The sequence below is a fragment of the Mastomys coucha genome, unplaced genomic scaffold (assembly GCF_008632895.1).
Source record: "Mastomys coucha isolate ucsf_1 unplaced genomic scaffold, UCSF_Mcou_1 pScaffold6, whole genome shotgun sequence".
Classification (NCBI taxonomy): Eukaryota; Metazoa; Chordata; class Mammalia; order Rodentia; family Muridae; genus Mastomys; species Mastomys coucha.
In genome coordinates this window covers 8148208-8162498 of record NW_022196912.1, presented here as the reverse complement: position 1 = coordinate 8162498, position 14291 = coordinate 8148208, and the positions used below count along the sequence as shown (strand labels likewise).

Below are 14291 nucleotides of genomic sequence, written 5' to 3'. Positions count from 1 at the left end.
GTAGTTTGTTTATTTGTTTTCCCTTTGAATCTAGAGCTTCCTCCCCTTTGCCCAAGACCCATTTCTCTCAAAGTGCTTTAGTTCTTTGCACCTGTGTTTCTAAGGTAACAAGACCACAAGCAAGGAAACAAACACAAAGCCACTGTACTCCCTTTTCTGTTTTACTCTATGTCCTCTGGCTCCTCTAAGGTTTTCCCCTCTTATAGGAAATTCTTTTCAGTTCGTTTGCACAAGATATGATTGTTCTCTTCAGATGGTTGTGACATTTTCTCAAGTTAAACGGATCTGCCTGCTTCTTTAGTTTCTCTTTGGTAACTAACTCTCAAGCATCCCTTTCCCAGTTTGGGGTGAGTTCTTTGCCAGAGTACTCTGATTATAGTTGTATAATCCTAACAAGCCTGATAATGTACATTGAGTGCTAAACATAGATTTTTTTTTTATCTGCAGTTATTTTATGCTGAATTTATTCCCATGCCATGAGTTTTTGTTTCTTCAGTTTCCTCTGGGCTATCTTTCTCTTCTGTGCAACCTTCTCTTCTGGCTTTGGAGCAATCTGCTCCTTCTCAGTGGGGATCATCGCAGTGTGGCAGGGGGAGCTCATGGATGGGTTGACCCGGCCATGAGCTCTGTAGGCTCGTCGGCGCATCTTAGGTCCCCTGTTCATCTGGATGTGTTCATAACTAGAGAATCTACGTCCAAACCCTAAGTTCAGCATTCCTCTCTGCATTTTTAAGCATGTGTAGCAAAAGGTCAGCACTCTCTTTTGGCCACTGTCCCTGTGTCCAGCCCCACTGTTTGGCCTGGGCACACCTACCAACTCCACCATTATCCTGCCAGAATGGCACACATGGCTTCTTTAAAGTGACATCATTCAGATACCTGGTGGCTTTGCAGATATGCATACCCTTGATGGTCTGCAGTGTCCCAGGTATTCTTAAAGTGAACACGAAGGTTTGGACCTCTTGATTTGCATGCTTTTGTGGGGTTTTCTGGGTCAAGAGAGTAGCCTGTGAAGTAACCACCTTCACAGGCCACCTCTGACAGCTCACAGGAAGAGTGGTAAATACAAATTTATCCCAAGGAAGGAGATGAGTCTTTCTCTCTTGGCAGGAAGGAAAGCTCAATTTTTCCTATCCTCCTGTTCTGACCTCTGAAGGACATTTCTCCCCCTTCCCTTCCCACCTCTTGTACTCAGTGTGTTTTAAGAGTTTGTTTCCAGGGGCTACACCCCTAAAGTAAACCTACTCTCCCTTCCTCGGGAGCCATGAATTGCCAGTAGTTCTCAACCAGGAGTTGGGGCTCCTGGGCCCTCCCTATCCGTGCTGGATGGGTATGGCTTGATCTTATACAGGACTCCTGCATTCATTTACAGCCACTGGGAGTTGCTGTGAGCAACAGCCCTGTCATGGCCAGCAAATCCTGCTCCGCAGCAGACATCCACTAGATCTGGCTCTTCTCACCTTTCTACTTCTTTTCTGTGACGCTCCTGGAACTTTGGTGAGAGGAGTTGTGAGAGAGCTAGCCCATTTAGTTCTGGGTAATTCACAGTCTCTTATTCTCTATATACTGACCAGTTGCAGTTACTGTATAATGTCGGGTGGGGGCAAGCTAATAAATTAAAAGCCCAGTACTGAGTATGGGCTACTTTTTTTGAGATGTTAGTCAATGAAGTTCTGTAGACCCTCCACAAAACTTACAGGCTGTTGCTGGTAATGGTTGGTCATGATCCAGAACTTGATGGTAAAGCCCTATTGCTGAAGATGCTATCTATTTGCATCATAGGACATGGAGAAATCTTGCAGGTACTGGCCTAGAAGTTTTATCCTTACAGGCTAACTTTCACTGGGCTAGGATGTGCTATGTATGCTCATGGGGTAGAAAAGTATTCAGTAATCTTATCTAGTTGTGAACCCTGCAAACTACAACACTTACTGCTCTGGCAAGATATACTCAATAGCTATATATATAATAGTGGTGCAGATGTTAAGGGAGTAATTAATTCTTTTAATGGATTTAAACTACTCTATAAGATAGTACTCATGCCTGATGCTATTAACTGAACCAAAAATCTGGGACTGGCTACATTCCAGGTATGGCCTGCAGGGGTGAACATAATACCTTTATTCTGCTAAATACACATTATTTTAAACTGATCCTTAAACTGTTATCTTTATACCCATAGATTAGCAACCTGGCATCTCCATAGTATGGTTAAGGGGAAGGTTTAGATGGTAGATACAAGAGAGGGAAAACAGCCAGGGGCATCTGGGAGGGTCCAGAGCAGAGAGAGAAAGTAGGAGACTGAGCATGGCCACCAGACAGGACCTGGCCAGGAGCGAAGGAGGAGCAGAGCAGGGGAGGGGCACACACACACACACACACACACACACACGCGGGCACGCACACATGCACACCCACCCACACCCACACCCACCCACACACATGCACACACCCACACACACACATATATATACATGTATATATGTATATATGTGTATATATATGTGTGTGTATGTGTATATACATATATACATGTATATATATATGTGTATATACATATATATATATATGTGTAGAGAGAGAGAGAGAGAGATAGAGAAATACTCGAGAAAGCATAGTGTTGATCTTATACAACAGGGTTATAAGGAAAATGAGTAGCTGTCAGGAGGGGAGCCCATGAGCTGCAGAAGTTTGACAGGGGAGGTGAGAAGTGGTGGACTCTAAAATGTGTAACAGATACTGGTGAGATACTGGGGAAGGTGCCTGGAGATCAGCAGACCTTTAGCCATTCTTCCCTCCTTTAGCCAATGACAAGGGAAACCAGCTTCACAAGTTGATGAATGCTGACTTTAAAAGATTTTGGCTTTCAGGACAGGGTTTCTCTGTGTAGCTCTGGCTGTTTTGCAGCTTGCTCTGTGACCAGGCTGGCCTTGAACTCAGAGATTTACCTGCTTCTGCATCTGGAGTGTTGAGATTAAAGGCATGTGCCACCACACCTTTTGTCTAACTATCAGAATTTCTCCAGGTTCAGGAATTGGAAAACCTTCTTGAAGAATCTTCTTGAATTCTGGCTGGTATTTTCATCTCAGGCCTGCTCCATATGTGCAAAGTCATAAAGAGCTATGAAAAGCAAGTGTATTCCACCCTGTCACTTAGCATATTGTTCTTGTTACCTTCAGAGTCTAGAACTTTTGAAATACAAGTGATTCGTTGTGATCTGAGTTAGAAGTAACTCTAGCTAGTGGGCAGGAAAGAGGAACCAGCTGTGCAGATGTGGGCATGGCTGGACGGGGCTGGGGTTATAGTCACAGAAACACCTGACAGAAGCACCACCACCAGCACAAGAACATCATCCCTGTAAAAGCTACACATGTAAAGTTTACATGTAAAATGCCTGTGTGGCGGTGGTGAGGGGCCACAAAGTTAATTCTGAGTTCTTGGGGAGACATCAACTATGGAATTTATAGGATCTTCATATTGTTTTGTTCTGTTACATTACCAAACATCTGCTGATAATCCAGCTAATGGCCTTTGAGCCAAAGGTATTCATGAAGGTGTGTAATTATCTGGGTGAATCTGATTATCTTGTTCCCTCTTTTCCAGTTGTTACATAATTTAGGATTAATGTAATGATGTTTTATAACATACATTGGTTAAGGGACACTCAATACTTGATTACAATGAGAACTGTCACAAGTTATTAAAGGAAATGAAGGTGTTTTGTATATCCTCTCTGTACACTAATGGGCAGCCAGGGTTGTGACTTGAGGTCAAGTTTTAAACTATCCTTCCATGAATGTCTGTCTAGCTAGATTCCTATACCATATATTGCTTCTAAGACTTGAAAGCCAATAAGTTATGAAACATTTTTCATAATTTAATTAAAGAATTCCACAGCCATTCTATTTATCCACACAATTCCAGGTGGTTCTCCATGACTAAAGATAAAGTATATGGCAATAATTGAACCACAAGATTATGTAGTTTTATTAATTGTGGCAGAAACCCACATTTGTAAGTGCTTTATTCTCTCTCTTGCATGGCTGAAACAAATCACTAGATGCAGGGCTTAGCAGGATTCCACGCAATGGTGGGCATGCCTTATAGATCACATTCACGGATTCTACAAATTTACTCCAGAGACCGGAGCCTGAAGAACTTCAGTTCTTATTGTCCAGGTAACTCTAAGCAGATGGCCTGTGCATAATATCGGGAAGGCTGGAAGTCCTGAAGGGAATCGCCCACACGTTGCCCTTTGTGTCCTATTGGGCTTCGAAGCTCCCTGGAGTTTTATGCATAAGAAAGACAGATGTCAAATTTGCCTTCTTGAGTAGTTTTATCAGGGTCACCTGAGATCTGTATTTAGCATTTAGTTGCAAGAGAGGGTTTCCGACAAGTTTCTGGAATCCAGCCAGTCCATTAGCATCCTGACTATGCTTTCTTCAAAATACCCTGGCTGGGCTCTCAACCAAAGAATGCTTTTTAAAGGAGAGCGATGGAAAGATTAGGGGAAAATGCAAGTCACTATACATGAATTTACATGGAAGAATGAAGATCATTATCAGCTCAGTAAACTTTGGGACATCACAGTGAGGCATTGTGCTGAGGGGTTTTTGTGTGAGTTACTTCATTGAGTCTTCACACCAGCCCTGGGAACTACATATTATTTCCATTTTACACCAGAGAAAATTGAGGCCTAAGATGACCTACCTACCTCTGTACAATGTAGCCAGGAAGAGCTTTCCCTAGTGTTAAGAACCAGCTTAGCTCCTCGGGGCAAAGGGTAATTGTGGGTTCCCAACACAGTGTTCTGAAATACATTCATAGTGGTGAGCTGTGGTGTTTTGTCTAGAGTCATTGCTGCTCTGAGTCTTGTCAATGAAATTCAGAAGAAAAGAACAAATTAAGCCCCTATTACTTTGACTGCTTTGTAAATAAGCCATGCAAGTGGAGCCAAGTCACTGTCCTATTATGGGTTTGTGCTGTTTGTTTATTTGTTTTTGTTTTTCCCTCCAGAAATGGAGACTTTCACTAGTTAGCCTTTATATTACAGTACACAATAACTCCAAGAACTTAAGAGTTTTTCCTTTCACACAAAACAGAATTTGTCTTGGTGACTATGGGAAATTGGTTCTGGGACCTATATAATATATATATATATCAGAATCTACACGTGTTCTAGTCTCTTATTCAAAATGGCACAATATTTGCTTATAACTTATGCACATCTTTGTGTATACTTTTTATTGTTGTTTCTTTGAGACCGGCACTCACATATTCCACACTGGCCTCTAACTTTCTACATAGCCATGAGTGATCTTGAACTTCGGATCTTCCTGCCCATATTTACCACATTCTGGAATAGCAGGTATGTATCATCGCTCTCAGCTTTATTCTCTGCTGAGGATTGAACGCAGGGCCTTTTGCATGCTAGGAGAGCACCCTGTCAACTGAAGGACATCCCCAGCCCTCCAGAGATGGCCTTGATCTTCCTATCTCTGAGACCTTAGAGCCACACCTGGCTCTTCCTGGATATTAATCTGTTCCTCACAACACCTAATACAGTGTGAGTAGGTGCTGTGTCAATCGCCTGTACTGTTCGGAGAACAATGACAGGGAACATTTGCATGCGTTGAGTACAGGTGCAGGTTTTCCTGACCCATGGTTATTGAATCCATACATATAGAACCCATGAGACCGGAAAGCCGAGTGTGTTCTAGCAGTGTGCGGGGCCTGGTGGCTGAGACAGCTACTCACTTTCAGTTTTTCTGTTTCTTGGCACCCATTCTTGTTCAAAGACCCATGTCAAATAATTTATATACTACACCACCACATTTAATTTTTTACAACTGGTCCCATTAATGTTATTCAGGTTTTACAGAGGAGGAAACTGAGGCACAGAAAGGTAAAGTAATTTGTCTTAATTTGCTAAATAGATGATATTAGAGCTAATGTATGAAAATGGTCTGTGTGAATACAATGCCAACCTCTTACCAAGAGATTTGCCTTTTATTACTTAGCAGTAGGGAGTGAGTATGTGCATGTGTATATGTGTGTGTGTGTGAGTATGTGAGTGTGTGTGTGTGAGTATGTGTGAGTGTGTGTATGTGAGTATGTGTGAGTGTATGTATGAGTATGTGAGTGTGCTTGAGTGTGTGTGTGTGTGTGTGTTATTTAGGGATTTTTTTTTTCCTGACAGTCATCAGATGAATTAGCAAAGGTTTTAGAATAAAATTGCAGATGTTTTAGAGGAAAAGAATAGGAGAATTGCAAAGAAAATAAGAGGGACCTACTAATAACTGTGCTAGCACAGCAGCTGAAACTAGAACTCTTCAAGCACAGCTGGCCCTAGACTTTTAAAAGTAAGTTTTTAATTTTTACTCTAGTTGATAGGGCAGAAATTTCTAGACATTTAGCCTAAATATTAAAGGTCTTTTGAAGATTCATTAAAACTCAGTGAGTCTTTTTGACACACATTTGTTAGCCAATGCATTCATGTCAAATTTTATTTAACTTGAAGTGGGTACAAGGGAAAATGATGCTTAGCCAAAGAGTTCAGAGTCAAAACATTCCTTTGTCACAGGCATTCAATACTAGACGTATGCTGTGATGTAATGTTTCTCGATATATCAAAGTCTTTTGTGGACAAGTCTGTGATGTCTCTAGCAAGTAGCACATACTACTTAAGTACCAATAATTGACCAGTACTATCCTATAGTATGGGCAGTCTGTTGACCATATATCCTGAAGGCCATATGTATAGAAAGTGCATGGATTATCTTTTCATATGCTGTGGTTTGGGCATAGCATCCCATCTTAGTTACATTTCTATTACTGTGAAGACACCATGACCAGTACAACTCTTACAAAGGAAAGCATTTAATTGGAGGCTGGCTTGCAGTTTCAGAGGGTGAGTCCTTTATCATCATGGAGGAAGCAGACAAGCTTGGCACTGGAGCAGAACTAAGAGTTTACATGTTGAGGCAACCATAAGGGAGAGAGAGAGAAACAGCGTTAACAGGGAGTGCTATGGGCTTTGGAAACCTCGAAGCCTGCTCCCAGTGACATGCCTCCTAATCCTTCCCAAACAGTTCCATCAATTGTGAATCAAACTTTGCAATACATGAGCCTAGGGGGCTCTCATTCAAACTACCACACTGCTCATAAGTATAGCTAAGAAAAGACAAATTGACTTTTAACCTCTATGGTATATGGATTCTTCCATTGAACAGATATAACAGTAGGAGTTTGTTCAGTAGGAGACATAATACCCACTTTAAAGTTAGAAATATGCTTTGAGAATGGCAGTTCCTTTCTGTGACTTATCAGTGTCTATGATACAATACCCAGCAGTCAAATCTACTTCATTTTATTCTAATCTTCAGTTATTCTCATGGCTAAAGTAGAATTTCTAATTGTGTTTTATATTAAAATATGAAGAATAAGTTACCAAAGGCATATGTTAATGAATTTAAATTTTATCATGTCACTTTCATAAAGCTTCTTGATTTAAGTGCATATAGGTTACTTTTGGTGTTTGATTGGGTATTCTGGTTCTAAAAACCCATTCTTTTAAAAGTACTCAGCATTAATATGAAGTTGTTTATAAATAATTATAGAGGATCTCAGGAAGTGAATGCCTGTTTATTTCTTCCAATGGCATAATTTTAGAGTTCTTACTCCTTGTGCCCTTTTTTGTTGCCTCATTAATTCCTTCTTTAATGTCCATTTCCTCAGCAGCTGTGACTGGAGTAAGTATTAGACATAAAGCATATTTTCTGTCTTCAAGAAGCTGAGTGTTTTGTGGAGAAGATGGGAAGAGACAGAGGTGGGGGGTAGAAAATCCAGTAGTCCAGTGTTCGCCTAAAAGTGTGCACTGGATAGTTGAGAACACCCAAATTCCTAGTGATAAAGTGAACCACTTTACCTAAGTCCCAATCCAGTCTTTGTGGCTTGCTCCTCAGCTGTGCAGCCTTGGACTAGTCATGTGACTTTTTCCTAGTTCATTTCTTTTTTCAATCTATGAAATAAAGGAAAAAATACCTACATGGTAAGTTATATCGGTCAATGAGTTAATATTTACAGAACAGCAATAAGTAGACACAAGTGAACACTGCCTTAGAGGTTTGTTAAATATGAGCATTAAAGCAAGGTAGCTGAGTTGGAATCAGCTAGATGACCAGCATTCATTAAAGAAAGGAGGTAGGGAGGTGAGATGGATGGTTCCAACAGAGGGGACAGATGGTAAAACGGTGGGCAGGGGCCATGGTGAGAAAGAGACCACAGATGTAAGTGTGAGCCATCTTACACAATCTCCACAAATGCAAGTCAGTGATTTACATGCTCAGGCTCTCTCTCTCTCTTTTTTTTTTTTGGTTTTCTGAGACAGGGTTTCTCTGTGTAGCCCTGGCTGTCCTGGAACTCACTCTGTAGACCAGGCTGGCCTCGAACTCAGAAATCCGCCTGCCTCTGCCTCCCAAGTGCTGTGATTAAAGGCGTGCGCCACCACCGCCTGGCCATGCTCAGGCTCTTATGTTGGCAGTGTTGTTAGCAAATGTGTTGGAAAGGGGTATAAGTGTCCCAGCGGTGGGGAGGTAAGTGACAGGGTGTTGGTGTAGTTCAGATTTAAAAAAAATGGTGGAGGTATTCACAGTACGAATGGGGAACAAGGAAATGAATCAGAATCTTAGCTTTCCTCATGATGTAACCCCTAAATACAGTTCAGATCAGTGTTCTTAGCCTTCCTGATACTGTGACCCTAAATATGGTTCTGTATGTTGTGCTGAACCCCAACCAAAAAAAATGTTTTCGTTGTGACTTCATAATTGTAACTTTGCTATTGTTAAGAGTCAATGTAGGGCTGGGCAGTGGTGGCGCATGCCTTTAATCCCAGCACTTAGAAGGCAGAGGCAGGTGGATTTCTGGATTCGAGGCCAGCCTGGTCTATAGAGTGAGTTCCAAGACAGCCAGGGCTAAACAGAGAAACCCTGTCTTGAAAAAAAGCTAAAAAGAAAAAAAAAAAGAATCCTAGTGTAAATATCCTATATGCAGGAGGTGTTAGTAGATGACCCTGTGAATGAGTTACAACCCACAGGTTGAGGACTGCTGGCTTAGAGGGCTCTTATGGAAGTAATTAGAATTTGGATTCGGAGAGTACAGGACAAGCAGGAATCAGGTATAATCTGCAGGTCTCTTGCTTCTTCCACAGACCACAAGGAAGAAGAAACATCAGGAAACACAAAATTAGGACAGAGATGGAGAAAAGGGAATTTTTCCAAAGTTGGCTCTGGATATTTTGAGTGTGAGGAGACTGGCCGCTCCCATAGGTCTCTCTGGCTGTGGCAAGATCACCAGGGTAAGGACAGTGCTCTTGGTTGGGTTTGAGTTTTCCCAGATGAAGGCAATGCAAAGCTGAGAAAGTAGATACGATGTTAAGAAGAATGAATAAGGGGAAAAAATAGACATCAGGATGGATTCCTAGTGATGAGGAATTTGTAAGGTGCGTGGTGGTGGCAGCGGGGGTGGGGAGCTACAACAGATAGACTGGAAAGTAATGCCCAGGGAGGAAGGAAACCAGGAGGTGTTGCCATAGAAACGGATGGAGGAAAAACTTTCAAGAGCAAAAGAGTGGTCAACCATGTCAAATCCTGCAGAGCTGTTGGGTAGGATGGGGACAGAAAAGTGTCCATTGAATTTAGCGACAATGAGGTCATTATTGATTTTGGTCAGAGAGGCTTCCAGTGGAATGAAGAGTGACAGCCAGTTTGCAGGAGACTGGGCAGTGAATGAGTGGAAGGAGCAAGGCGGGCGAAGCCGGGTAAAGCTGGGCAAAGTGGGGCAAAGCGGGACAATGTGGGGCGGGCTCCTCTACAATGGAAATCAAGTAGGTCAGCAGTCAAAGAGAGCATCAGGGTACCTGTCTCTGTCTTTGGTGATATCTTTGTTTCAAAGAGCCCCCAGAAAACAGGCAAATTGGGAGGGGCTAAGGTTTTCAGGGAGAAATCTTTTTTTTTTTTTTTTAAATTTTTTTATTAGATATTTTCTTTATTTACATGTAAATTTCTCCATTCCTAGTTTCCCCTCCAAAAAACAAAGAAACAAACAAAAAGAACAAAACCAAACCCCTGTTGCCTCCCCGCTTCCCATGCCTGCCACCCCACCCTCTCCCACTTATTGGCCCTGGCATTCCCCTGCACTGGGGCACAGAACTTTCACAGGGCCGAGCTCTTTCAGGGAGAAATCTTACAGCAGATGTCCCTTTCCAGCACGAATGCGACAGCTTGAAAAGTTTCGCCTCTCTCTTCCATGTTTACCTTCATGTCTTCACTGTTTGCTTGTTCATGTAGATGAAGATTCACTCGGAATTGACAAGAATCTGTTAGGAAAGCATCATCTGCCACAGAAAGGCCTACAACAAATGAGAGTGGTGATGACTAGCTTGTCACCTCTGTGCATAATTGTAGTCTTGTCCCTCGGTTTGTGAGAAGCTAGTATTGAAAATAGGCATTAGGAGTTTTCCCTGGCGTTTGTAGCTCCATTCTCCCTTCCTCCCCCCCTTTCTTCCTTCTTTCCTTCCTTCCTCCCTTCCCTCCTTCCTTCTTCCCTTCCCCCCTTCCTTCCTTCCTTCCTTCCTTCCTTCCTTCCTTCCTTCCTTCCTTCCTTCCTTCTCCCTCCTTCCCTCTGTTCCTCGATCCATATCCTCCTCCTTTCTTCCCTTCTTTCCTGACCTGTAAGAATATCTGGAAAAAATCAACTACCTTTTCTTTCTTTTCTAATTGACTGACGTGTTGGGTCCTCTCCTTCTCTCTCTCTTTTCCCTCCCTCCCCTCCTCCTTCCATGTGTTACACAGGAATAACAATAGCAGTAATCCCTATTAGGAGAAATATGAGGGGAAAACATCTAACAATTTAAGTGGTGGGTAGTACTTCTCTGTTTGGGGGCCCTGGGCCCAGCACTCCGAGCCCCCTGCATGCTGACCGTGCACAAGTCTGCTCCAGAACCGCAGATCTGACTCATCATCCAGTTCTTGTGCCAGCATGGGATCATGTTAGGTAGATAATTTTTCAAATGCACTTTAAATGGTTTTCTAGCTTCTTTCACTTCATGGTGCTATTTTTAGGGTCTAAGAGATAGACAAAGGAAGAACTTTAAGAATTAGATTAGCCGTTGCTGGAGAAAAATGATATAGAGACGGAAGCTCTCTATTAATTTAGGTTGCTCCCCCTTGCCACCCGACACGTCAGTCAATTAGAAATGTCGGCGAGCATTAAAGGAAAACTTAGGTAACACATCTCCCTTGGGGTGATCAACTGCAGCACTCTGTCAGCTCTTTAAAGAGCTCTGTTGCAGGAACACAGCTTCCTTGGTGCTTGCTAACTTTAGATCTTGGGATGGGCCGATTTACATATATGGGAGGATACAGAGAATGCTTTCATCTTCTGTTAGCCTCAAAGAATGCTTCCGAAGGCAGACATCCCTCTTCAATAGTCAGGGCTCAGAGAAACTCATTAATTAATTCTCAGTATCTACCACAGATGAGTCTTCAAAGATGCAGAGCCACTAAAGCCATCAACTTGAGCACTGTTGGATTAGAGGCATGGTCTAATGGTGGCATTCTTTAATTGGAATATGTGTTCCCAGAAGCCGAGATGGTGATGCTGGAAGATGCTGTCTAGTCTAGTCTAACTTCCTTTCAGTGGATGAACCCCTCTGGCAGCGTCTCTGGCAGATTGGTGAGCATCTTCACTGACAGGAAGTCCATTATGCCTGAGGTAATGCACAGGTCAGTGTGCAGGCATGAGTAAAAGCTACCCTTTGCTCTGATGCATATGACATTTCCCTATTGTCTTGATTTAGATTTGATGATAATACTATGGCTTTTAAAAATTGTTTCTTTAGACTAGAAGTTTCTGTCTAAACTTTTGACACTCATGAGGCTTCTGAAGATAACATGGACTCTATCAGGGACTAGAAGGCAGGCGTTCATTGTGTGACATTTTAGCCAGGAATACCCATGCATTCTACCTGTGTCCTGAGAACTTGGGTGGCTTTAGTTTGAAATCAGTGGGCTGATTAGATTGGTAGAAGAGATTTCATGACAGGATGTTATTCAAATTATGCAAAGAAGCAACTGTGACTAATAAAGAAATCAGGGGGGCTGGTGAGATGGCTTAGTGGGTAAGAGTGCTGACTGCTCTTCCAAAGGTCACAAGTTCAAATCCCAGCAACCATATGGTGTCTCACAACTACCCATAATGAGATCTGATGTCTTCTGGTGAATCTGAAGACAGCTTCAGTGTACTTAATTATAATAATAAATAAGGCTGGGCGGTGGTGGCGCATGCCTTTAATCCCAGCACTTGGGAAGCAGAGGCAGGTGGATTTCTGAGTTCGAGGCCAGCCTGGTCTACAGAGTGAGTTCTGGGACAGCTAGGGCTACACAGAGAAATCCTGTCTCGAAAAAAAGCCAAAAGAAAGAAAGAAAGAAAGAAAGAAAGAAAGAAAGAAAGAAAGAAAGAAGGAAGAAAGAAAGAAAGCAAGGGAGGAAGGAAGGAAGAAGTCAACACCATTACAGAGGAAACTCTGGTACCGCACTGGGAGAGGTATCCTGATGGCAAAACTCTGTAAGACTCTACCCTATGAGGCTCCAACTTGATTTAATGGAAAAGAGCTTAAGCTAAAGGGGGTCCTGACTCTTCCAGTCAGTTGCTTAAGAAGGCTGCTCCCCAAACACAAAGAAGCTCTTACAGTTGTGGTCCAAGGAGGTTGGGCTACATCATAAGCCAGCAACAGCTTTTGGTAGTGTCATAAGTGTTGTTCAAATGCTCATAGCTTTGAAGATAAAGATACAAGATTGAGGGAGTCAGGGAGAACAACAGGTCAGATAGTGGGTGGCACAGGCACCCTGCAAAGAAGCCCTGGGAGGTCACTGCATGACATTGTGATGGGGAAGCTTCAGGTGCAATGGAAATGCTAGGATTTTGGAGCTGCCAGGACTGTGGGACATCTGCCAGGAAGAGCTGCAGATGTGGAGTGGGACAGCCTAAGCCTAGGGAGGAAGCTGTATGTGCTGCCGCTGGCAGAACTGAGGCTGTTTGGGGCCCAGTGGATTACGTCACAAGCTCCACATGCTGGACATGTCGCTGCAGGACTGGGGTCTACTTTAATGTGGTTGTTAATCTACTATGCCCATGTTCTTCCATTTTAGAGTAAGAATGTTTACTCTCTGCCATGGTGTGTTGGAAGTCTACAATTTGCTTTTGACTTTATAGGAGCTCACAGTTAAGAGATTTTGGACTAATGAAGTATTGGAATTTTTAGACTTTTAAAAGTATTATATTATTAAACATGAAATTTGGGAGACAGGGTAGGAGGTTATGGTTTAAATCAACATTTGAGTATCAATTTCACAAGGGGTTTAGTTATGATGATTCATTTTAATTCTTAGTTTGACATGCTCTCAGATCACCTGGGAAGAGAGGCTCAACGAAAGGACTGTCTAGCTCAGGGGATTGTCTATAGGGATGTGGGCATGTCTACAGGGAATTATCTTAATTATATTAATTGAGGCTGGAAGATTCATCCACTGTGAGCAGCACTATTCCCTACATTGGGATCAAGCAAGCTAAATATGAGCGTACATATGTGAACCCATTCTTTTTCTCTTTTTTTGGCTATGGATATCACTTGATGCTTCAAGTTCCTGCTGTCTTGATTTTCTTATGCTAAGTTGCTTTTGTGGGGATATTTTCTCATAGCAACAGGAAATAAGCTTGATATTTTGCTTTTGGAATTTTATTACAATTTGAATAATCCTAGTTTTAGACTCATTTTTGTGCTAGCCAGAACCATGCAAGTTATATTCAGATTATTAACTCGCAATGGAAAAGTGTGATGCTTGCCTTTGAAGGCGTTCTCCAAGGCGTGGAGGAAATTTTTGAATGTGCTAGTTATAAACTGACCACTCAGTACATTTCTAAGACAACAAGACAGCTACCAGCCATCTTGGCTATTATATCTGATCTTGTTGTTGATGGTTTTCCTGAGCTTTTAGCAAAATGCTTTTTTGAAATGGGTAGGTACTTGGAAATATTTTGCTAAAGATATCCTGTTTGATCTTTCTTTTGCACAATGTTAAGGTGGCTCCCCGAGTAAAGGTACCTGCCACCAACCTGAGGTCCATCCCTGGAACCACATGCTGGAAGGAAAACACGGACTCCTACAGACATGTCATGCAAATGAGGACTTACACATGTAAATAAGTATAACATACAGTGAATTAATATGCTTT

The 14291-nt window shown here is 42.3% G+C and overlaps 1 protein-coding gene and 1 pseudogene across 1 annotated transcript in view; one reads left to right on the top strand and one right to left on the bottom strand.

The window, feature by feature from the left end:
* The window catches only part of Camkmt (calmodulin-lysine N-methyltransferase), a 397552-nt gene that overhangs the window by 184850 nt on the left and 198411 nt on the right, over positions 1-14291 (top strand). The gene's annotated exons all lie outside the window — the stretch shown is intronic.
* On the bottom strand, positions 464-999 carry LOC116080239 (annotated as a pseudogene).